The sequence below is a fragment of the Dama dama genome, chromosome 9, assembly GCF_033118175.1.
Source record: "Dama dama isolate Ldn47 chromosome 9, ASM3311817v1, whole genome shotgun sequence".
In the NCBI taxonomy this organism is placed as follows: Eukaryota; Metazoa; Chordata; class Mammalia; order Artiodactyla; family Cervidae; genus Dama; species Dama dama.
The window spans coordinates 83,402,140-83,426,479 of NC_083689.1; the positions used below are offsets into that span (position 1 = coordinate 83,402,140).

Below are 24,340 nucleotides of genomic sequence, written 5' to 3' on the forward strand. Positions count from 1 at the left end.
TCAAATTGAATCAATCCAGATAGGTAACTAATTCTCTTTCTGTTTTTCAAGCCAGTAGAAAAGCCTTTGCTAAGGCTAAGGCACCTGCCATACCCACTGTATTTTAACTCAGCAGTGAGTTATATCACAAAGCTTTCTTTATGTATAGTTCTAATATTGAAGTGTTTTTTAAAAGTCAAAAGTATGATCATTTCTAGCAGCAGATGTGTACTTGAGAGAATACTGAGCTGAAATTTTCTGTATGAAAATCCGATTTTCAATGTGAAATGCTTCTGTCCAGTTATAAAAGTCTAAAAGGAACCAGTTATTTCTGGGGAAGAACACTTAGTGTATTATTTTAATTGCTCTAATTGTTTCTCCTATTGACAAAAAAATGAGTTTGAGTTGCTCTCCATGATATAGGTTAAAAAAAAAAAAACAATAGATTAATTGGAGGTTTCAAACTTTATGGGGATATCTTGATTTTATAATCAAATCTAAAATAAATGAAAGTGAAACCACTGTTTAGTATTTCTTCCTCCTCCTTTGAATTTTTTTTTTTTTTTTGGGAAATCTGTGGAAACATCATGTGTGGAGAGAGATCCATTGGAATATACTATAATGAGATTTGCTCTCACAAAAGATTAAATAGAGTCTAAAATATTTGAGTTTTTAAAAGTTTTTTTAATCAACTATGTTTAAAATTCCTTTTATTCCTTAGTTAAATTGTTTGTTTTTGTTTTGACTGCACTGCAAGGCATGTGAGATCTTGGTTCCCTGATCAGGGATCAAACCTGTGCATTCTGCAGTGGAAGCACACAGTCTTAACCATTAGGCTGCCAGGGAAGTCAGTTAAATTGATTTTCAGTTAAATTGAAAAGGTTAATTTAAAAAATATTTTCTGGAGTGAAAGAAATACCCATCAGCATAATATTCTATGCAGGACTCAAAAGCAGTCTTAAGAAATTGAATGTTGAAATGGAAATGTGAAATACCATGGAAGACAGCAATCTTTGGATGTTTGAAAGACTGTTTTTTTTTTTTTTAGCTTGAATGAAATTAGCTACTTGGCAGGATTTTTTTAACTGTTAGATAAAGACTATTATATAGAATGTGGTTTTACTACAGAATTATTGCCCAGAACTGGGGACAATTGTATATGTATATTGCTACTTATATAATCAGACCCATGTAGGTTCCAATATTTTTTCAGCTAGGACCTGAAATGCTCAGTGTTAAATTGGCTTTATTAAAAATGTGGATGAATTATTTTTACAGGGAGACAAAACATTTTCAAATTGGAATAGTGATTCTGAACCTTGCTACTAGACTCTAAGCATTGTCCTGGTTAGATCACTTTGATTCCACTGTGCCTGGCATATGACTGTCTGAAACTAATAGAGCCTATATTTGATTTTTCTGGATGGAATTATCCAAAATTTCCACTCTCTCCAGTGTACTACTCAAATAAATATTTTGTTGTTATCAATTTCTGTCTGTTTATTAAATGGTACTTATTAAGTGAAGTGGCCAGGAATATTTGTTAAAGTTTATCTCTATATTTATGTGCCTAAGGGTGAAAAATAACTTTACCTTAAAATAAATGGAAATAATCAGGTCTGAAATCTGTTGCTTGTAGAAGCACCAGGGTTTATTAAGATGAAATTTCAATTGCCATTTATCCCAAAGGGCCAAAAGTGGCATATTTGACAAATCTTTTTCAAGAAAAGTTTGCCAGCCTCCACACTGGTTTTACATACAAGATAATTGGTAGTTTAGTGTTCTTTTTAAAAATAATAAACAAATGAATGTTTCAGGAAACCTCTGATAGACTGAATCAGGTCGAACTGATTTAATGTTATGGATAATTACATAATTAGTGCTGTAAAAAATAAACTATACTATCTGCTTGATGGACTGGAGCTGCTGTGAAGGAGGTATGTAATTATACAATCAGCATCCTCCTCCTATGCTGATTCTAGGTAATCCTTTTTCTTCCTTGTCTGAGAAGGGGCTTCCTGTCTGTGTTTCCTAATGTTAATTTTAAATGAATAGAGCTGAGCATTCAGTAGTTTCCAGTCCCTTGATAAGTCTTCCTATGTGCCAGGTCTGTGTGAGACCATCGTCTGAGACCAGTGGCTTTCAGACTTTTTTTGATGTAGACTCACAATAAGAAATACATTTTACATCAGGACCCAGTACACACCACACACGCATATCTGAAGCCAGGGTTCACAAGAAACAATTCTTATTCTTTTTGATCTACCTACTCTATTAATCTGTTTTGCTTTATTTTATTTTTTAAAAAATGCTGGCTGATGGATTTTAGAATCTCCTAAGAGCTCATGACTCACATTTAGAAAATATTACTTAGATCGTTGATGATTGCTAACGTCAGTGGAAGGGATTCAGAGAGTATTGTAACGTTGCTGCTGTGGGCTTTGGGTAGCAGGTGGTGTGGCATGGTTGAAAGAACAACGGCTTTGGAGATGGGCAAATTTGGTTTTAAATGCCTACTTTTCCTTATTATAACTGTGTACTTTGAACATGTGACTAAACCTCTGTGAGCCTCAAATCCCTTATCTATAAACATGGATTCCAAATATTTGAGGGAGTCAGGAAGTGGGGAATTGGGGTCTATCTATTAAACGATGTCATGGAAGAAGGCATCTGATCATGGCTGAAAAAGTGGTAGGCATTTCATAAAGTTTACATTCCTTTTCCCACTCTTTTTCAACATCAAACACCTCACCTGGGAAAGAGCGTGGTAAATCCCTGCTTCACAGGGTGGTTGTGAGGATTGCATAGGATAATGGAACCAAAGACTAACTAATGTGAATTTTTATCAGAGCATCCTTAAGGTAGTGTCACTGTTTGAGAATAAATCTCTGAGGAAGTAGGATAGAAGAGAGTCCTGTGAAGGTTAAGTGACAATGCTAGAAAACAAAACAAGTTCTGAAATTCTGTATTATGATTTAATAGCAAGGATTGTTTCGAGATATAGTGGTATTCAAAACTCAACATTCAAAAACCAAAGATCACGGCATCCGGTCCCATCACTTCATGGCAAATAGGTAGCAAAACAATGAAAACAGTGACAGACTTTATTTTCTTGGGCTTCAAAATCACTGATGATGGTGACTGCAGCCATGAAATTAAAAGACACACGCTCCTTGGGAGAAAAACTATTGACAAACTTAGACACCATATTAAAAAGCAGAGACATTACTTGACCGACAAAGTTCTGTCTAGTCAAAGCTATGGTTTAACCAGTAGTCATGTATGGATGTGAGAGTTGGACCATAAAGAAAGCTGAGCGCCAAATAATTGATGCTTTTGAACTGTGGTGTTGAAGAAGACTTCTGAGAGACCCTTGAACAGCAAGGATATCAAGTCAGTCAATCCTGAAGAAAATCAGTCCTGAATATTCATTGGAAGGATTGATGCTGAGGCTGAAACTCCAGTACTTAGGCCATCTGATGCAAAGAGCTGACTCATTGGAAAAGACGCTGATGCTGAGAAAGAGTGAAGGCAGGAGGAGAAGGGATCGACAGCAGATGAGATGGTTGGATGGCATCACTGACTTGATGGACGTGAGTGTGAGCAAGCTCTGGGAGCTGGTGATGGACAGGGAAGCCTGGCTTGCTGCAGTCCATGGGGTCACAAAGAGTCAGACAAAACTGAGCAACCGAACTGAATTGATAGTGATATTGCATGTTGACATTGGAGAGCTGCTACCAAACTGATAAAGAATTATTTATAGTGCCTATTATAAATTGTATATACAAATTGTTTCATTTTGCATTATATATAGGATTTAAAGAAACTTTAAAATTATTCAGCAAAGGAGTCTGCTTCATTAAGACCTGGAAAATGAACATCGGAAGATAAGTAATTACCTATCGTATAAAATTTCTGTCATGTTCTTTACCTTAGCTGACATACAGTATAATAATTTAATTGTGAGAAAATTGTAGCCTCTGTCTCATGGCTTGAACTCTTGGGAGAATTTTCATTGTACATGTGTCAGTTCAGTCGCTCAGTCATCTCCAACTCTGCGACCCCTTGGACTGCAGTGTGCCAGGCTTCCTTATCTATCAGCAGCTCCCGGAGCTTGCTGAAACTCATGTCCATCGAGTCAGTGATACTATCCAACCATGTCATCGTCTGTGGTCCCCTTCTCCTCCTGCCTTCAATCCATGTGTAAGTTTTTATAAAAGCACCTTGTTTACTTTAAAGGTGTTATAGTTTTAACTACTTCTAAGTTAGTTCATAACTTTGAAATGCTGTTTCCTCACTAGTTTTCAATGTTTACTTTCTTGTCTGAAAGCAAACTCCTTGGTTTTGATACTGTCTGTGCTTCTCTCTTACATCATCTTTTCTCTGGAATTTTACTGATGTTGTGATTATTTAGTGGTAACCTGGGCTTTGTTGGTGGTGAGGAAGGGACATAAATCAGACAAGGCAAGTATAAGGCCATGACAGCTACAAAGCATCTTTTCCATATTTCTTATTCTCCAGGGTTTTCAGTCTCTGGTTGTTCTGAAATGTTTCACTCTCATTTTAGGCCTGTGCTGGTTGATTGCACTTAATTTCTGTGCCATTTCTATGTTTACAGTCCTTTACATCGTGTTAGGAAATCACCTCACACTTTAAGTTCAAATCACACTTACGTTTAGGAGAAAAGTCCTGGCTCCTTTAAGACAGAAGTTACCTTTTTCTTTGCCAGAAAGCTCATTGTAAAACTGAAAAGCTTAACCAAAAAGGGTTTCAATGTAAATTGAATATTGATAGAGAAGGGTGGTTAATTGGCCTTAGTAACTTGGTTGCTAAGGAAGCATTTTTCTGATTGGGAGGAAACTCTCCTGGGTATTCTACTGTTTCTTGTGGACCTAAAATGCTTTGTTTTATCTCTTACTTTCTGTTTCTGAGTTGGAAGAGGAAAAAGCAGAAAGCTATCATAGGAATGAAAAGCTGTGGGAAGCAGATGGTTGCTCTCTCTTAGCTACAGAAAGAGAGAGCTAAATACTGACTAGCAACAAGCCAATGCCAGCAAGGACTCTTTGTGTAAGGCAGACGGTTGGAAAATACCATGAGGGCAAGATATAAAGAGCTTGCAGAAGAGGACATAGGTTAGATGAGGGGGTTTTTAGTGCCTGAAAACATGTAGGTGAAAAAAGTTAAAGGATATTTTGAACGGACATCCAACACCCATGTTAAACAGCAGGATTAAATGTTTTTTGAATGGCTGAGTTTATTAAGAGGAATTATTTAGTTTGTACTTATTTGCATTTTGAAGGTTTTGTACTATATCATATATTAAATTTAGTTAATTTGTAGTTATTTTAATAAACAATATCTAGTTACAAACATCTCTGTTACTGTATAGTTTATTGCATAGTAGTACTATAAGTAACCTTGGAGTAAACAAATTATAGATTTTTCATTGAAAATTTTTTTTTCAAAATAAAAATGCCTTTGAACATTGACTGTACATATATGCTAAACTTTAAGTAATACTTTAAATAATTTGCTTATACTTTAAGTGTACTTTAAGTAATTATTTCTACATACTAAATTATGTTACACTAACCTCAGTAAATTAGTGCCTTTATTTTTCTTAATTTCATTTTTTTTTAACTCACCACTTCATTCAGCAGATATTTTAGAGTATCTGCTAAGTGTTAGGCACTTTGTTAAAGGATACCAAAAGGAATAAATCTTCTCAGAAGCAGTGACATATGTCTCAGGAGAGTTTAGAAAAGAAAATATTTTTTCTGGCATTTTATGGTCTGTTAGATTTTGTATGTTTTCCCCATTACTAGTATTGCATATTATTATTTGTACTAAACATTATTTTTTTATGGTACTTTTAAATTATAAAATTCTTTTAAATAGCATTATTTGGATCATTTTTGTGGACATATGTAAAGAGAACCAGAGTTTCTTGGCTCCTTCTACAGCCCTGAAGTGCTGAAAGAGGATGCATAAGTCCTCCTTGGGAACCTTTCTGGAATTTAACTTTGATTTTCTTGGCCGAGTAGTTCCTGTCCTGTGAATGTGACTAGAAGATCTTAGAGAAAGGGCAAAATGGGATGATCCTTTTGAGGACCTTTGATTGTAATAATATTATCAGAAAAATTAGTTTAACATGGATTACTTACATATTCATATAATCAGAGGGCTTACTAAATATGTGGGTGGTCATCAGTGATGAATTTTACCCTTAAGGGGCAGACAAGATGATCAAGTAAAAAACACTGATAGACTAACAGAGCAAATTGGACTTCCTCGGTAGTATAGTAATAGAATAATATGAAGAGTAATCTGTGGTCCTCTTTCCTTTTAAATTTGGTAAATTCTGATAGTTAAAAAAATTATTTGCTAAGTCTACATTTTCACATTTATCTGCTGCCTAATTTTAATATTGCTTCACAATTCATTGGTTTAGGCTTTTTATAGCCTTTATAAGCTGGACTGTCTTTCACTGATTTAAGATTTAGTAAATGAAAGGGATCATTAAGGATAAAGGAGAGCAACAAATATGAAGTTCCTTGTTAAAAGGTAAATATATATTTTAGATTTTTGAAGAGAATGATGAGTAAATGAGAAAATTGGTGTTTGTAATAATAATACTAAGTGACTCTTTGGATGTCACATTTATTTTAACTTAGTATTCATTATTTTAAAATAAGTGTATTGTTTGTTTTTTTATAGCTGTGAAAGATACTGCATTGAGCTGAGATTAAAAAAAATTGTTTTTTTAGAACTCAATTGCTTCTATTAAGATGAAACTCGGCTAGTAAACTCATTAAGTAAGGACCCTAGGCAGTTCTCTAGCTGAGTCTGAAAGCACAGTACTGCACATCTTTGCATCACCGCCATGAATGACCTTGAAGGAAGCCAGCACTTCATAAAGCAAAATCCTCTCTGTGCCACTTCGTTCTGATTTGATTGATGCCTTAGAAAAAGCTGTAAGATTTTCTTTTCTTTATAGTGTGGGGCATATACTCCTTATACTTCATAGATTTTGCACTTGTCTAGAGTATTTTGTTGGCAGGTTCTTATAAGTTCTGATCTTTCACTGACTGCAGTACAAGCAAGCAGTGAAATGTCTGTCTTTTGATCAATTATTACTCGGGAGGAAGGTCTTGGTGCATTGGGATCATGGTTTTTAAGAATGGAAATATACTGACTTTCTAACTTGGGTGTAATACAGCCATTTTTCTTCCATCATAATCTTTCCAAACATCTCAGTAGGTCGAAGGGTTTAATACTGAGGTTTTATGATTTATATTATTCAAAGAATATAGATTCCTGTCTAGCTACTTTTGCTGTGCTTTCTTAAATTGATAGTTCCCCTTCCTTTTAGTTTTTTACTTTAATGTACAATGAAAGTTTTAGTATACATTTTTATACTCAAAAGAAGAAGGCACCAGAAACCTCAGGAGATTAAAAGATTATTTTACTACTTTGGAATTACTTGGTCATAAGAAAGTATACGTAAGGAACATCAGAAGCACAATCATGGACTTGTCTGGCCTCACCTTGCTGTGGAATATCAGCAGGAAACTTTTCAGTATTTTGGTTCTGCAAAGTGTGTAAAAGCTATGTTAGGACCCCTGAGGATGAGTATTTAAGGATTAACACATGCATTACATTGGGTGGAGGTGGAGCTAATACCAGCTTCAGTCTGGTGTATTGCAGGGACCATTTAGGGCCTTTTCCTCTTTACCAGGGAGCTGGTCAGTCAGTGACTCCAGACCTCAGTGCTACACTTTTCCTCTCTGAGATCTGAAACTGGTCCTCCTGATTTACCTCTGCTTACCTGACTGAATTTTGCACCTTACTTAGCTTATCTTTCTGAAATATAGTTTAGGGTCACCTAAATACCTATTCTATCTTCTCATTTGTTGAACACAGAAATAGCTTAGTAAATAGGAACTTAGCCATGCTGAGTTTTTCTTCAATTACTTGATAAACATCATGTCTCATGGGCAGCTTTATTCTGAAGACCCTCTTGAGAGTCTTTGAACATGCCTAATTTATTCTAAATCCCTTTTATAATATATTTTCTGGCTGATGAACTTATAGATTTTCTTTTAAAAGTGCATATTAACGCACTGGGGCTAAAATAAATTTTCAGCCTTTTATCCAACTGTTAGTACTATTTTTTTGTTTAAAAAATTTTTTTAAACCAAGATACTAAAGCACTTAGAAAATATTCAATTTCATGAAACAGAAAGCAAATCAAGAAGTCATGGAAGTCTCTAAGCCATTTTGAGTTTATTTTTGTGTATGGTGAGCAGGTGTGTTCTAACTTGAGTGATTTACCTGCGGCTGTCCAACTTTCCCAGCACAAAAAGATTGGGATACCATAAAACTCCTAGAAGAAATCATAAGCCCAGCATTCTCTGACATAAATCATACCAATGTTTTCTTAGGTCAGTATCCTAAGGCAATAGAAATAAATGCAAAAATAAACAAATAGGACCCAATGAAACTTACAAACTTTTGCACAGCAAAGAAAACCATAAACAAAACAAAAAGACAACCTACAGAATGGGAAAAAATATTTGTAAACAGTGCAACTGACAAGGGCTTAATTTCCAAAATACAGTATGTAAAAAGCTCATACAACTGAACAACAAAAGAAAAAATAAACAACCCAATAGAAAAATAGGCAGAAGACTTAAATAGACATTTCTCCAAAGAAGAAATACAAATAGCCAATAGGAACATGAAAAGATGCTCAACATCTCTAATTATTAGAGAAGTGCAAATCAGATCTACAGTGAGATACGACCTCATACCCATCAGAATCATTGTGCAGTTGCTCAAACATTCCAACTCTTTGCGGCCCCATGTACTGCAGCATTCCAGGCTTCCCTGTCCTTCACCATCTCCAGAGTTTACTCAAACTCAGGTCCATTCAGTCAATGATGCCATCCAACTATCTCATCCCCTGTCATCCCCTTCTCCTCCTGCCTTTAATCTTTCCCAGCATCAGGGTCTTTTCTAATGAGTCGGCTCTTTGTATCAGATGGCCAAAGTATTGGATCTTCAGCTTTAGCATCAGTTCTTCCAGTGAATATTCAGGGTTGATTTCCTTTAGGATTGACTGGTTTGATCTCCTTGCTGTCCAAGGGACTCTCGAGAGCCTTCTCCAACACAATTTGAAAGCATCACTTCTTTGGAACTCAGAATGACCATCCTTAAAAACTCTGCAAATAACAAATGCTGGAGAGGATGTGGAGAAAAGGGAGCCCTCCTACACTGATGGTGGGATGTTAAGTTGGTGTAGTCACTGTGGAAAACAGTATGTTCCTCAGAAAACTGAAAACAGAATTACCGTATGATGCAACAGTCCCATTCCTGGGCTTAAGTTGAGATAAAACTAATTCAAAAAGATGTGAACATTTATGTTCATATCACTACTCACAATAGCCAAGACATGAAAAGAATCTAAATGTACATTGATGCATGGATGAAGAAGATGTGGTACGTATATACAATGGAATACTACTCAGCTATAAAAAAGAACCAAATAATGCCATTTGCAGCAACATGGATGTAACTGAAGATGATCATACAAAGTGAAGTAAGTCAGAAAGAGACAGACAAATACCATGAGAAATCACCTATATGTGGAATCTAAAATAAGACACAAATGAACCTGTTTGTAAAACAGAAATAGGCTCATGGACATAGAGAGTAGACTTGTGGTTGCCAAGGGAGAGGAGGTTGAGGGAGGGATGGAGTGGTAGATTGGGGTTAACAGATGTAAGCAATTATATATGGAATGTATAAACAATAAAGTTCTACCGTATAGCACAGAGAGCTATTATTCTCTTCACTATCCTTAATGGAAAAGAATATATTTATGTACAACTGAATCACTTTGCTCTACAGCAGAAATTAACACAACATTGTAAATCAACTATACTTCAGTTAGAAAGTTATGGAAGATTGAAGTTTTAGTAAGTAGAGATACATTTATAATTTTTCCAGATAGTCACAATAAGGTTTTTTTTAAGAAATCGATTTTGCAAACTAGGTATATAAACAATTAGGGTAGAAAGTTTAAAATTATTAATGATACATATAGAATATAAGATTGCATTAAGTACTCACTAAAGTTTTAAGAAACTGCTATTCCATTAAGCTAGCAAAAAAATAGTTGCAAAAAGTCAGTAAGAAGTTTGAAAGAAAGCTTTTTAAAAAGGTTTTCCTAGTTTGCTCAAAAACTCTATTAAAGAGCTATTGTATTTATTTCTAATTATTTTCTCTTAGGCCCTCAAATACATTTAAAATGTACTCAAACTATTTAAATTACTTTATTTGTGATGGTTAATTAAAAATATGTCTTTTAGGGTAATAATGGATTAAAATGGATACTATTGAACTGGAATAAAAGTTTAAGACAATATGCCAAATAATATTTAAAACATTTTTTTAACTGGGTCAATGGTAGACTCAGTGCATGATGTTCATTGAATTATTTGCCAGTCATTTGCCATCAATTCATTTTTCAGTCTTTTTTGAAAAACTACTATGTAGTATTTTTGTACAGAAAAAAAATAAGACATTATCTTGACTTTGAAAAATGTTTCAAATTACATATCTTAATAAACAATTTGAGTGTATTCTACAATGAAAAATGTTTTCTGTTATTGTTTATTATTATTAATGATAATTATAATTTATAATAAGAAATGATGAAATAAAATCAAAAATGATAATAGAATTAACAAAAATAAAACCATAAAAAGCAACAATAGACAAATAAAACAGTAATAGCTTTAGGGATATGACTGAAATAAAAAACATGTATATTATAATCTTGTTTTGCTTGTGACTGACAGATTATGTTTTAAGTATGTGTTTTGGTTATATAATGCTGCCTAAAAATCTATAAAAATTCATTATGGGGACTGGAATGCAAAAGTAGGAAGTCAAGAAACACCTGGAGTAACAGGCAAATTTGGCCTTGGAGTACGGAATGAAGCAGGGCAAAGGCTGATAGAGTTATGCCAAGAGAACACACTGGTCATAGCAAACACCCTCTTCCAACAACACAAGAGAAGACTCTACACATGGACGTCCCCAGATGGTCAACACAGAAATCATATTGACTATATTCTTTGCAGCCAAAGATGGAGACGCTCAATACAGTCAGCAAAAACAAGACTGGGAGCTGACTGTGCCTCAGATCATGAACTCCTTATTGCCAAATTCAGACTTAAACTGAAGAAAGTAGGGAAAACCACTAGGCCATTCAGGTATGACCTAAATCAAATCCCTTATGACTATACAGTGGAAGTGAGAAATAGGTTTAAGGGACTAGATCTGATAAACAGAGTGCCTGATGAACTATGGATGGAGGTTTGTGACATTGTACAGGAGACAGGGCTCAAGACCATCCCCATGGAAAACATATGCTAAAAGGCAAAATGGTTGTCTGAGGAGGCCTTACAAATAGCTGTGAAAAGAAGAGAAGCGAAAAGCGAAAGAGAAAAGGAAAGATATTCCCATTTGAATGCCGAGTTCCAAAGAATAGCAAGGAGAGATAAGAAAGCCTTCCTCAGAGATCAGTGCAAAGAAATAGAGGAAAACAACACAATGGGAAAAACTAGAGATCTCTTCAAGAAAATTAGAGATACCAAGGGAACATTTCATGCAAAGATGGGTTCGATAAAGGACAGAAATGGTATGGACCTAATAGAAGCAGAAGATATTTAGAAGAGGTGGCAAGAATACACAGAAGAACTGTACAAAAAAGATCTTCATGACCCAGATAATCACGATGGTGTGATCACTCACCTAGAGCCAGACATCCTGGAATGTGAAGTCAGGTGGGCCTTACAAAGCATCACTACGAGTAAAGCTAGTGGATGTGATGGAATTCCAGTTGAGCTATTTCAAATCCTGAAAGATGATGCTGTGAAAGTGCTGCACTCAATATGCCAGCAAATTTGGAAAACTCAGCAATGGCGACAGGACTGGAAAAGGTCAGTTTTCATTCCAATCCCAAAGAAAAGCAATCCCAAAGAATGCTCAAACTACCGCACAATTGCACTCATCTCACACGCTAGTAAAGTAATGCTCAAAATTCTCCAAGCCAGGCTTCAGCAATACGTGAACCATGAACTTCCAGATGTTCAAACTGGATTTAGAAAAGGCAGAGGAACCAGAGATCAAATTGCCAACATCTGCTGGATCATCAAAAAAGCAAGAGAATTCCAGAAAAACATCTATTTCTGCTTTATTGACTATGCCAAAGCCTTTGAATGTGTGGATCACAATAAACTGTGGAAAATTCTGAAAGAGAATGGAATACCAGACCACGTGACCAACCTCTTGAGAAACCTCTATGCAGGTCAGGAAGTAACAGTTAGAACTGGGCATGGACCAACAGACTGGTTCCAAATAGGAAAAGGAGTACGTCAAGGCTGTATATTGTCACCCTGCTTATTTAACTTATATGCAGAGTACATCATGAGAAACGCTGGACTGGAAGAAGCACAAGCTGGAATCAAGGTTGCCAGGAGAAATATCAATAACCTCAGATATGCAGATGACACCACCCTTATGGCAGAAAGTGAAGAGGAACTAAAAAGCCTCTTGATGAAAATGAAAGAGGAGAGTGAAAAAGTTGACTTAAAGCTTAACATTTAGAAAACTAAGATCATGGCATCTGGTCCCATCACTTCATGGGAAATAGATGGGGAAACAGTGGAAACAGTGTCAGACTTTATTTTTTTGGGCTTCAAAATCACTGCAGATGGTGATTGCAGCCATGAAATTAAATGACACTTACTCCTTGGGAGGAAAGTTATGACCAAACTAGATAGCATATTAAAAAGCAGAGACATTACTTTGCCAACAAAGGTCCATCTGGTCAAGGCTATGGTTTTTCCAGTGGTCATGTATGGATGTGAGAGTTGGACTGTGAAGAAAGCTGAGCACCGAAGAATTGATGCTTTTGAACTGTGGTGTTGGAGAAGACTCTTGAGAGTCCCTTGGCCTGCAAGGAGATCCAACCAGTCCACTCTAAAGGAGATCAGTCCTGGCTGTTCATTGGAAGGACTGATGCTGAAGCTGAAACTCCAATACTTTGGCCTCCTCATGCGAAGAGTTGACTCATTGGAAAAGACCCTGATGCTGGGAGGGATTGGGGGCAGGAGGAGAAGGGGACGACAGAGGATGAGATGGCTGAATGGCATCACTGACTCAATGGACATGGGTTTGAGTAAACTCTGGGAGTTGGTGATGGACAGGGAGGCCTGGCGTGCTGCAATTCATGGGGTTGCAAAGAGTCAGAGATGACTGAGTGACTGAACTGAACTGAACTGAAATATCTACTGCAAAACTTAGTGGCTTTAAACAGTAACTGAGGCTAGAGTCACTTGAAGGCTCAACTGAGCTTAACATCCAGGATAGCTTTTTCACTTATGTGTTTGGCACCTCAGTTGTCATGACTGGAATAGTTAAGGCTGGCAAAGCATCTCTTTTCTTTCTGCATTTCTCTCCATGTGGCAGTTTGGGTTTCCTCTAGCATGGCTGTTTCAGGGTAGTTGGACTTCTTAGCTGGTGACCTTCTCACCTAGAATACATAGTCCAAGAGACCCTGGGCAGCTGAAGGACCTGGTCTTGAAAAGCATGCAGCATCACTTCTTCCACATTCTGTTGGCAAAAGTGAGTCTCAAGGCCAGTTCATAATCAAAGGTAGAAAACCACATAAGGACATATGTACACTCTGAAGACATGGTTTATTGTGGGCGGAGGAGTAAGGAAGGGAAGGAGGAGAGTTATCTTTAGAGATTAGCTACCACAATGTCAAATATTCATTTATTGGTAGACAATAATCATTTCACCATGTATTTGATAAAATTTGTATCAACATACTTCCAAAACCAAAATTCACATTAATTTTATATATAACACTGTTTTATAACCAAAATGTACTTTCACCTAAGGATTACTAAGAGATTTAGTTGCAATAAGAAAAATAAATCTTTCAGAAATAATTGCCTCAATGCTTTCATTTCAACTTCTGTCTAGTATGTACTGGATACAAGGTATTGCCCAAGTCATTGGGGGAAGATATAGGAAATTATAAAATATTTTCATATAAAACCCAGCTCTCAAGCAATGTTATGAGACAAGGTTTACACATCAAGAATCAAGTATACCTTCATAGCACTGACAGACTTTCATGGAAGGGAAAGATAAACATGTTTTGAAATTATTTAGGCAGCCTTTATAAAAGACGTTCATAGGATTTGTATCCTGAAAAACTACAGACCAATGATGAATGAACTCAAAAGAAAAATCTAAATAATGGACAGATATATTGTGTTCATAGATTGGAAGAGTTGACATAGCAATGATATCAGTTCTATCTAAACTGATACGTATATATAATATATACACGATTGAGTCACTGAGCATGCCACGATTACATAACATATATAATAAGAGTCAGACACAACGACTCAGCAACAAATATAATATTAAGCATATATAATAGCATTATATACGCTTACATAGTTCCTCTTAAAATTACAGCAAGACTTATTGAGATATAGAAAATATTGTCCTAAAAATAGGAGAAGACTAAGGAACTAGAATGGCTAGAAGCACTTTTAAGAAGAATAGCAGCTTCCCTGGCAGTCCAGTGGTTAAGACTTTGCCTTCTAATGCAGGACATGCCAGTTCGACCCCTGGATGGGGAGCTTAGATCCCACATGCCTCACAGCCAAAAGAGACCAAAACATAAAGCAGAAGCAATATTGTAACAAATTCAATGCAGACTTTAAAAATGGTCCACATTAGTAATGTCTTCAAAAAATAGAAGAATAAAGTGAGAGGAATCAGTCTACCTGATTTCAAGACTTCTTATGTAGACACAGTAATCAAGATTATGTGGTATTTGTGTGGGACAGACATGTTGAGCAATGAAATAGAGCAGAGAATCCAGAAATAGGCTCACACAAATATGTCCAGCTCATTTTTGACAAAAGTGCATGAACAATTCAACTGAGGAAGGATAGCCATTTAAATCAATGGTGCTGGAGCAATTTGGACATCCATAGGCATAAAGTGAACCCTGACCTAAACCTCATACCTCATACAAAAAGTAGCCCAAAATGGATCATGGACTTAAAATATAAAACATGTAAGGCTTTTAGGAAGAAAATAAGATACAATCTTTGGGATCTAGGATTAGGGAAAGCATTTGACTTGAGACAAAAAGTACAATGGATTAAAAAACAAGTGATAACTTGGTCTTCCTTAAACTTGAAAACTTCTGCTCTGCAAAAGACCCAGGTAAGAGGATGAAAACAAGAGTCACAGGGTGGAGGAAGATATTCGTAAACTTTACATATACAACAAAAGGCTACTACTGAGAATATATAAAGAACCCTCAAAACTTAACAAACAGTCCAATAGAAAATAGGCAAAAGAAATGAACAGTCACTGAAGAGTATACACAAATGACAAGCACATGAAAAGATGTTTAATATTATTAGCTATTACACACCTATCAGAATGGCTAAATACTAGGAATTTAATAAACATTTACAATACCAAATGCTACCAAGTATGCAGAGAAAACAGAATCACTCGTATGTTGCTGGTTGGAATGTAAAATGGTATAACTGATCTGGAGAAATTTTGACAGTCTCTTGAAAAAGTTAAGCATGCAACTACCATATAACATAACAATTATGCTCCTAGACATATCCCAGAGAAATGAAAATTTATGCTAATATATAAGTATACACAAATTTTTGATAATAGTTCTATTTGTAATAACCAAAACCTGAAACAAACCAGATGTCCTTTAATGGATGAATGGTTACATAAACTGGTATGTCTATACTCTGGAATACTACTGAGCAATAAAAATCAGCAAAGTACTGATACAGCAGTCTGGATGAATCACCAGAGGACTAAGATGAGTGAGTAAAGCCAGTTTCAAAGGTTATATAATGTATATTTCCTTTTATAACATTCTTAAAGTGATAAAATTATAAATTGGAGAACAAAAAACTTATTGCTAGGGTTAAGGAAATGATGGGGTAGGAAGGAGATGACTGTAGCTATAAGAGGGCAATATGAGGGATCTTTGTTATGATAGAAATGCTCTGTATCTTAACTGTATTAATGTCAATATCCTTGTTTTAATTTTGCACAGTAGTTTTGCAAGATGTAACTGTCAGGGGAAATTGGGTAGAGGATATGCCTTCTGTATTATTTCTTCTAATACATGCTCACTTTACATGTGTGTTTAGGATTATCTTGAGATTAAAAGTTTAATTAAAAATGATTTTAGATTTCAAAGCCAACATCAGGGAGAATGAAGGTGCTTTTTAATATAGTTAGAAAAATCCTACTCCTTCAGTACAGGTGATTCCCCTAATCTATAATGGGAGAAATTCATTGAAAGAACAAATTATACATATATGACAAGCTCTTAAACATCTTGGGGATTTTTGTATATTTTGGAGAGATGACACTTATTGACTGAAGTGAATCTCTAATTGATGTGATTTCTAGCAACAGAAACAAATCAACTGGAGTAACATGGGACCTTTATTGGAGAGGAGGTAAGGTGTGGGCAAGCTAACTTTTCTAGGGACTCTATTTAGAAATCAGCTTCTTTGCTATTTCCACCTTTTTAACCTTTTTTCTTTCCTCCAATTCTGTTGTTGTTGTTCAGTAGCTAATTCATGTCTGACTCTTTGCAACCCCATGAACTGAAGCATGCCATGCTTCACTGTCCTTCACAGTCTCCCAGAGTTTTCTCAAACTCATGTCCATTGAGTCAGTGATGCCGTCCAACCATCTCATCCTGTGTTGCCCCCTTCTCCTCTTGCCCTCAATCTTTCCCAGCATCAGGGTCTTTTCCAGTGAGTCGGCTGTTCGTGTCAGGTGGCCAAAGTATTGGAGCTCCAGCTTCAGCACCAGTCCTTCCAATGAATATACAAGCTTGATTTCCTTTAGGATGGACTGATTTGATCTCCTTGCTGTTCAGTGGACTCTCAAGAGTGTTCTCCAGCGCCAGAGTTTGAAAGCATCAGTTCTTCAGTGCTTGGCTTTCTTTATGGTCCAACTCTCACATCCATACATGACTACTGGAAAAACCATAACTTTGTTTATATGGATCTTTTTTGGCAAAGTGATGTCTCTTCTTTGTAATACACTGTCTTTTTAATACACTTTTTAATACACATTGTCTAGATTTGTTACAGCCAAGGAGCAAGCATCTTTTAATTTCGTGGCTAAGTCACCATCTTCAGTGATTTTGGAGCCCAAGAAAATGACATCTGATATTGTTTCCACTTTTACCCCATCTATTTGTCATGAAGTGATGGGCTGGATGCTATGATCTTCATTTTTGAATGCTGATTTTTAAGCCAACTTTTTCACTCTCCTCTTTAACCCTCATCAAAATGCTCTTTAATTCCTCTTCACTTTCTGCCATTACATGGCATCATCTGCATATCTGAGGTTGTTATTTCTCCTGGCAGTCTTGATTCCAGCTGTGAGTCATCCAGCCCAACATTTTGTATGATGTACTCTGCATGTAAGTTAAATAAGCAGGGTAACAATATACAGCCTTGACATACTCCTTTCCCAATTTTGAACCAGTCTGTTGTTCTATGTCTGGTTCTAACTGTTGCTGCTTGAGCGGCGTACAGGTTTCTCAGAAGGCAGGTGAGGTAGTCTGGTATTCCCATCTCTTGAAGAATTTTCCAGTTTGTCATGATCCATACAAGGACTTTAAGCTAGTAAATGATGCAGAAGTAGATGTTTTTTGGAATTCCTTGCTTTTTCTGTGATCCAGTGGATGTTGGCAATTTGATCTTTGGTTCCTCTGCCTTTTCTAAATCCATGCAAGTTCTCAGGTCATGTACTGCTGAAGCCTAGCTTGAAGGATTTTGAGCATAATCTTGCTAGCATTTGAAATGAGTGCAATTCTATGACTATTTGAACATTCTCTGGCATTTCCTTTCTTTGGTATTGGAATGAAAACTGACCTTTCCCAGTCCTGTGAACACTGCTGAGTTTTCCAGATTTGCTGGCTTATTGATCCAATATTGATCCAATTCAGTGGCTTCCATGAAACTCCCAGGAGACCTGCATATTGACAAAGTCCTAATTGGGATTTAACAGCATCTGTTTTTTCCCATATTTTTGTAATGTGGAAAAAAATAGACTTAAATCTTATCTCATATTTGTAGATTGTAGTGAAGTCTTTTCAAGAAGTATTTTCAGTTGGATTAGAGCTGTCTTAAGGTCATCTGATTAACACATAGTCAGGGAGATGTAGAAACCATATTACAAGACCAGGGTTAATTAGTACTGGCAAATTCATACTACAGTGAATATAATATAAAAAGGTTTCTGAATAATAAGTCTATTTCCATGACAAAATGTTGGAAAACATGTTTATGATTTTCTTCTTGAAAAGTAGAAAAAATGATATTTATAATAAAGTATACATATACATACTTACAATGAAAATATGGAGTTTTTATACAAACATTACTAATTTGGCTTAATAGCTTCTGAATTTGAGGGTGGGTCTGAACATGTTTCTTTGGATTTCTTTGGATTATCATTATGGTGTCCTCAATATTTAATATATAGGAAAAGTAGCATTCAAATCAATGGGAAAGAGGAAATAATTAAAATGTTGTTAGGATAACCAGATATTTATTTGGAAAAGCAAGATTGGATACTATCTTTGTATCATATGTCAAAACAAATTGAACTGCTAAATGTACAAATTCAAGTATAAAAGCACTTAAGGAAAATATAGGTTTATATTTTTATAATATGTAGTGGCAAGGGCTTTCTAAACATGACAGTAATAACCAGAAAAGCTTGTTTCTGAAATCTATTTTTATATAGTAAACCATCCCTAAACTTAATGGTTTAAACCAAGAATGATGTATTATTTCTCAAGATTCTATAGATTGGTTAAGTCATTCTTCCTTGGGTCTCATCTAAACACACTTACAAGGCATCTTTTATCTAGTGGCTGTGATCACTCCTTCCCTGTTTTGTCTTATTCAGTTGCCCAGCCCAAGTTTCTTTACATTGTGGCTGGGTCTTGAGAAAGTGAAGTTAGAAACTATGAGGCTTGCGGAGGCCTGTACTCTAGAACTCATATTCACTTCTGTCACATTTTCTTGGTCAAATCAAATTACAAGGTCAGCCAGATAAAAGAGGTGAATAAATAGACTCCATCTCTTGAGCAGCAATATCACAATGCAAAAAGATGCAGACATTATGAGACTTAATTCATTGGGAACCATTATTATATCATCTTCCTTAGGATCTCTTGCTGTCTAAACATTCTGCCTGAAAATAGGAACGAAGTTGATTTGGATAAAATTTTGAATAAATCTCTTATTCTTGTTTAGCTACTTGCTGTCTGAAACTTAAGATCTAAATAGATTTGGATTATGTGGTAACCTTGCTGTCTGAATTTGCCAACTATATATGCACTGTCCTAATTCAGATGTGTAATAGCTTTATTACTGGCATTAAGCAGTTTGATGATGACGTACCTTGGTGGAGTTTTCTTCATGTTTTGTGCACTGCAGTTTTATTAAGCTTGAATGTGTGGGTTTATATACCTTTATAAATGTTTATATGCCACCCCCTCCACCATTCTTCTCACTCGGGGATTCCAATTACATGTATATTAGTCTCCTTGAAGTTTCCCCATCGCTCGCCAATGCTCTGGTTATTTTTTTATTTAGTCTTCTTCTCTTTGTTTCATTTTGGATAGATTTATTGCTCTGTCTTCAAGTTCATGAGTCTTCTGCAATGACTAGTCTTTTCTTTAATTCTTTCTTAGACATTGTAGTTTCTATCTCTGCAAGTTTGGTTTGGATTTTTTTTTTTTTTAATATCTTCAGTGTTTCTAGTTAACATGTTCAGTCTTCTAGCTCAAGGGATGACAAATAAGAGCTCATACATCAAATCTGGCCTAGCAGATTTGTTTTGTAAATAGTTTTGTTGGGATACAGCCATGCCTGTTTGTTAACCCATTGTTTATGGCTGCTTTTTGCATTGCAGTATTTAAGTTGAGTAGTTTTTATAGAGACTCCATAGCTACAAAGTCTACATTTCTTACTATCAGGTTCCTGAACATATGGAATTAACATTATCATCTCTGTTTTACTACATTTATCTACTAACTCTATCACTGATGTGATTTTTGAGTCAGTTTCAATTGACTGATCTTTCCTTTCACTTCAGTTTTGTATTTTTCTGCTTCTTTGCATGCCTGGTACTTTTTGAATAGATGCCAGATATTGGTGAATTGTTGAGAGCTGGATATTTTTGGATTCTTATAAATATTCTTCAACTTTGTTCTGGGATACAGTTAGATTTTCTGAAGGCAGTTTAATCCTTTTCAAGTCTGGCTGTTAAGCTTTGTTAAGTGGGACCAGAGCAGCCTTTTGTATAGGGCTAATTTTACCTCATTACTGAGGCATAGCTCTTCTGAGGCCTTTATCCAGTGCCTCAAGAGTTATGACTAGCAGGAACCCAAATTATTTTGAGCTCTATGCAAGCGTCAACTATTATTTCCACCAGGCCTTTTGGATGGCTGTTTTCTTGACCTGTGTTGTTTCCTCATGCACATGACTTAATTCATACTTAGTTGAAGATGAGAGAGACTTCTTTTTCTGTACAGCTCTCTCCTCTCTCATTCTTTGCCCTGCAAACTTTTAATAAACTTGGCCTCCCTGTATTCCCAGTTTCATTTTCTTAATTTGAAATCTTCTGGGCTCTGCCTGGGTCATGGCTGCCTGCACTGTGGCCTGAAACTTCTCTCTGGGCAGTACACTGGGGCAGTCTTAGCTTGTATGTTTGCTTTGTGTATTTCAGGGACTGCTGTCTTTTGTTGCCTGATGCCCAAATCTTGACAAATCATTCTTTCATATATTCTGTTCAAGTTTTTAGTTGTTTCAGGTTGCAAGGTAGATCTCATCCCTGTTACTACTTCTTGGCTCAAATGGTCTTCAGAAACCTAATGACTTTAGATGACAAGGGATATTTGTGTTTTACTATTTTAAAAACAAATTGTGGGTCTGCAATATTGTATAAGACACTGTAAAATAAGTTGAAAGACATGGTGACAAACTGGGAAAAGTATTTGCAGTTAAATTGTGCCCTACTAAGGATTAATGGGCTTCCCAGGTGGTGCAAGTGGTAAAGAACCCACTTGCCAATGCAGGAGACATAAGAGACGTGGGTTCAATCCCTGAGTTGGGACAATCCCCTCGAGGAGGTCATGGCAACCCACTCCAGTATCCTTGGCTGGAGAATGCCCTGGACAGAGGAGACTGGTGGGCTGTGGTCCATGTGGTTGCAGAGTTGGACACACCTATAGTAACTTAGCACACAGGCAAGGATTAATAGTGCCAGTACATGAATAGAAGCCAGTCTCATAAATTAGTAAGGAAAAGATGAGCATTCCCAATAGTAAAGGGCTGCCCAGGTGGCTCAGTGGTAAAGAATCCACCTACCAATGCAAGAGACACAGGAGACCCAGGTTCAATCCCTGGATCAGAAAGATCCTCTGGAGAAGAAAATGGCAACCCTCTCCAGCATTCTTCCCTGGGGATCCCATGGACAGAAGAGCCTGGAGGTCTACAGTTCATGGGATTACAAAAGAGTCAGACACGACTTAGTGACTAAACACCACCACCACCACAACAACATTTCTGTTTGTGTACTTACTTTTGTTAGTGGGTAGAAATGAAAATGACCAGCAAATGAAAAAGTTTCTGTTACAATGCTAATCAGAGAGAAACTAATTGAAATAACAAAGAGATATCATTTTTCACCTATCATCTTCTTAAGGAGGAAAACAAATGGTGATACACATGGGTGACAAAATGGGTACTAATCACGTAGGTAAGAATTTAAATTGTCACAGTTTTCTTGGAATGCAATCTGATAATATGTATGAAAATTTAAGATACTTATTTGATTTAGTAATTCCAAATCTAAATGATTATCCTAAACAAATATTTCCACAAGTTTGTAAAAAAAAATTATTATTGGATCACTGACAAAAACTAAAAATAAATTGAATGTCAATTATTAGTCAAATGGTTAATCTTTATATGTACAATTATTTATTATTTTTAATTCTACAATAATCATCTTAACTATTTTTTACAATTATCTCTTCAGTTGTTAAATATATGTATGTATACACATTCAGGATATCACTATTCCTCTATTGTAAACAATAAAGTAAATATGTTTGTTAATACATAAAAATGTCTTCATGTTAAGTGAAAAAGGGCAGTTTATAAACTAGTATTTATAGATGATATCATGGGAAATATACCTATAGAAACACATACATATATATATACACATACAATATTTCTATGGAAGATAGAATTACAGGGAGTTTTTATTTTCTAGTTTCTTGTTATTATATATTTTAATTTTTCAAAATAATGAGCCTGTACAGTCAGGGGGGAAAATGCTCTTTCTGTATTTTAAAAAAGGAAGATATCAGAAAGAATACCATCACAAGGAAGAACCTTAGAAAGTTCCAAGAAACCAGGTTGTAAAATGGAAATGACACTTGTGATTTGTCAGTTGGCAGATCTGGGTAGAAGAAAAAGCAAGACCCAAGATTGAGTCCTGGCTCTTTCTTTTATAGGTGGGGTGATTGTGGATAAATTACTAAACATCTTTAATAGTTTTTAAAGTCATTATTTTCTAATGTAATAAATCATATATATTTATGTCACAGGTAATAAAATGTACTCAGCAAAGAGGAGTTTATTTAAAAATTTTAATATAAAATAAGGGAATGAGAATAGTTCTTACCAGGCATAAAAATCTACTTGGATGATGGGATGAGTTTATTATTATCATGCTGCAATTAGCAAATACTAATTATCTCTGTATGAGAGCTGCTATCTTTAATTTCAATTAAGTTCAATTTTTGACTAAAATATGATCTTCAATTAAGAGAATCACAGAGTATTTCATTTCAGTTCATCCTAGCCAGGAGTGGTGTCTATTCTTACAGTCAGTAGTTCCTCTTGTCCTATCTTTCCTCAATGTGCAGGCCCACCGTGGCTCCTGCTTCTGGCTGGGGAGGGCTGGCTTTTGGCAGGAGGTGCTAAGCCCTCCTCTACCGCTGAAGAAGTGGGCCAGAAGAGCTGGTACTCATCTCTGAGGACCTCCTAGTCTTCTCTCTGTTTCTGACCACTCCTTCACTCCCACAGATAAGGTGGCTCTGAAGAGCAAGAGGAGCCCTGTGTTTCTTAAAACGAGGTGTATTACTTTAGTAGGAAAATGAAGAGACATGAATGATCATGAACTATTTAAATAAAAAACATTTCTTTACCCTTATTCACCATATGACAGCCCAACTTTAGAGACTTTACAGAGGCAAGAGGTCTATCAACTTCTTTCCTTTCACTTATAGTTTCTTGCCACTGAGACTGTGAAGTAAGAATCAGTGTTTATTACCTAAAACATTACTATTCTTTTAAATGAAAACAGTGGCACATCAGCTATCACATGGATGTTGTTTTACAGTCAAATAAAAACTCATGAAGCCTCAGTTCTACAGTCTGTCAGGGTTTGAAATATTTTTATGCACTGCTGTGCGAAGAGCAGGTGCACTCACACATCTGTTTCTAAGGTTTTTCTATTTTATCAGGTGATTTGGGTTTAAACTTTCAGCAGATGTCTATTTTAGTCATTTTTGCTCTTTGTGTTCTTGTGTAGTTGCTAAGTCATGTTCAACTCTTTGCAACCCCATGGACTGCAGCACACCAGGCTCCTCTGTCTTCCACTATCTCCTGGAGTTTGTTCAAACTCATGTCCATTGAGTCAGTGATGCCATCCAACCATCTCACCCTCTCTTGCCCACTTCTTTTTCCCTCAATCTTTCCCAGCATCAGGGTCTTTTCCAGTGAGTCAGTTCTTCACATCAAGTAGCCAAAATATCAGAGCTTCAACTTCAGCATCAGTCCTTCATATGAATATTCAGAGTTGATTTCCTTTATGATTGATTGATTTGATCTCCTTGTTGTCCAAGGAACTCTCAAGAGTCTTCTCCAACGCCACAGTTTAAAAACATCAATTCTTTGGTGCTCAGTCTTCTTTACGGTCCAACTCTTACATCTGTACATGACTACTGGAAAAACCATAGCTTGGACTATTTGGACCTTTGTTGGCAAAGTGATGTGTCTGCTTTTTAATATGGTCTAGGTTTGTCATAGTTTTCCTTCCAAGGAGCCAGTGTCTTTTAATTTCATGACTGCAATCACTATCCATAGTCATTTTG

At 36.0% G+C, this 24,340-nt stretch overlaps 1 protein-coding gene across 3 annotated transcripts in view; it reads left to right on the forward strand.

Annotated features, from left to right (window-relative positions):
• Positions 1–24,340, forward strand: part of ATG10 (autophagy related 10) — a 254,085-nt gene that overhangs the window by 83,533 nt on the left and 146,212 nt on the right. The window lies entirely within an intron of this gene.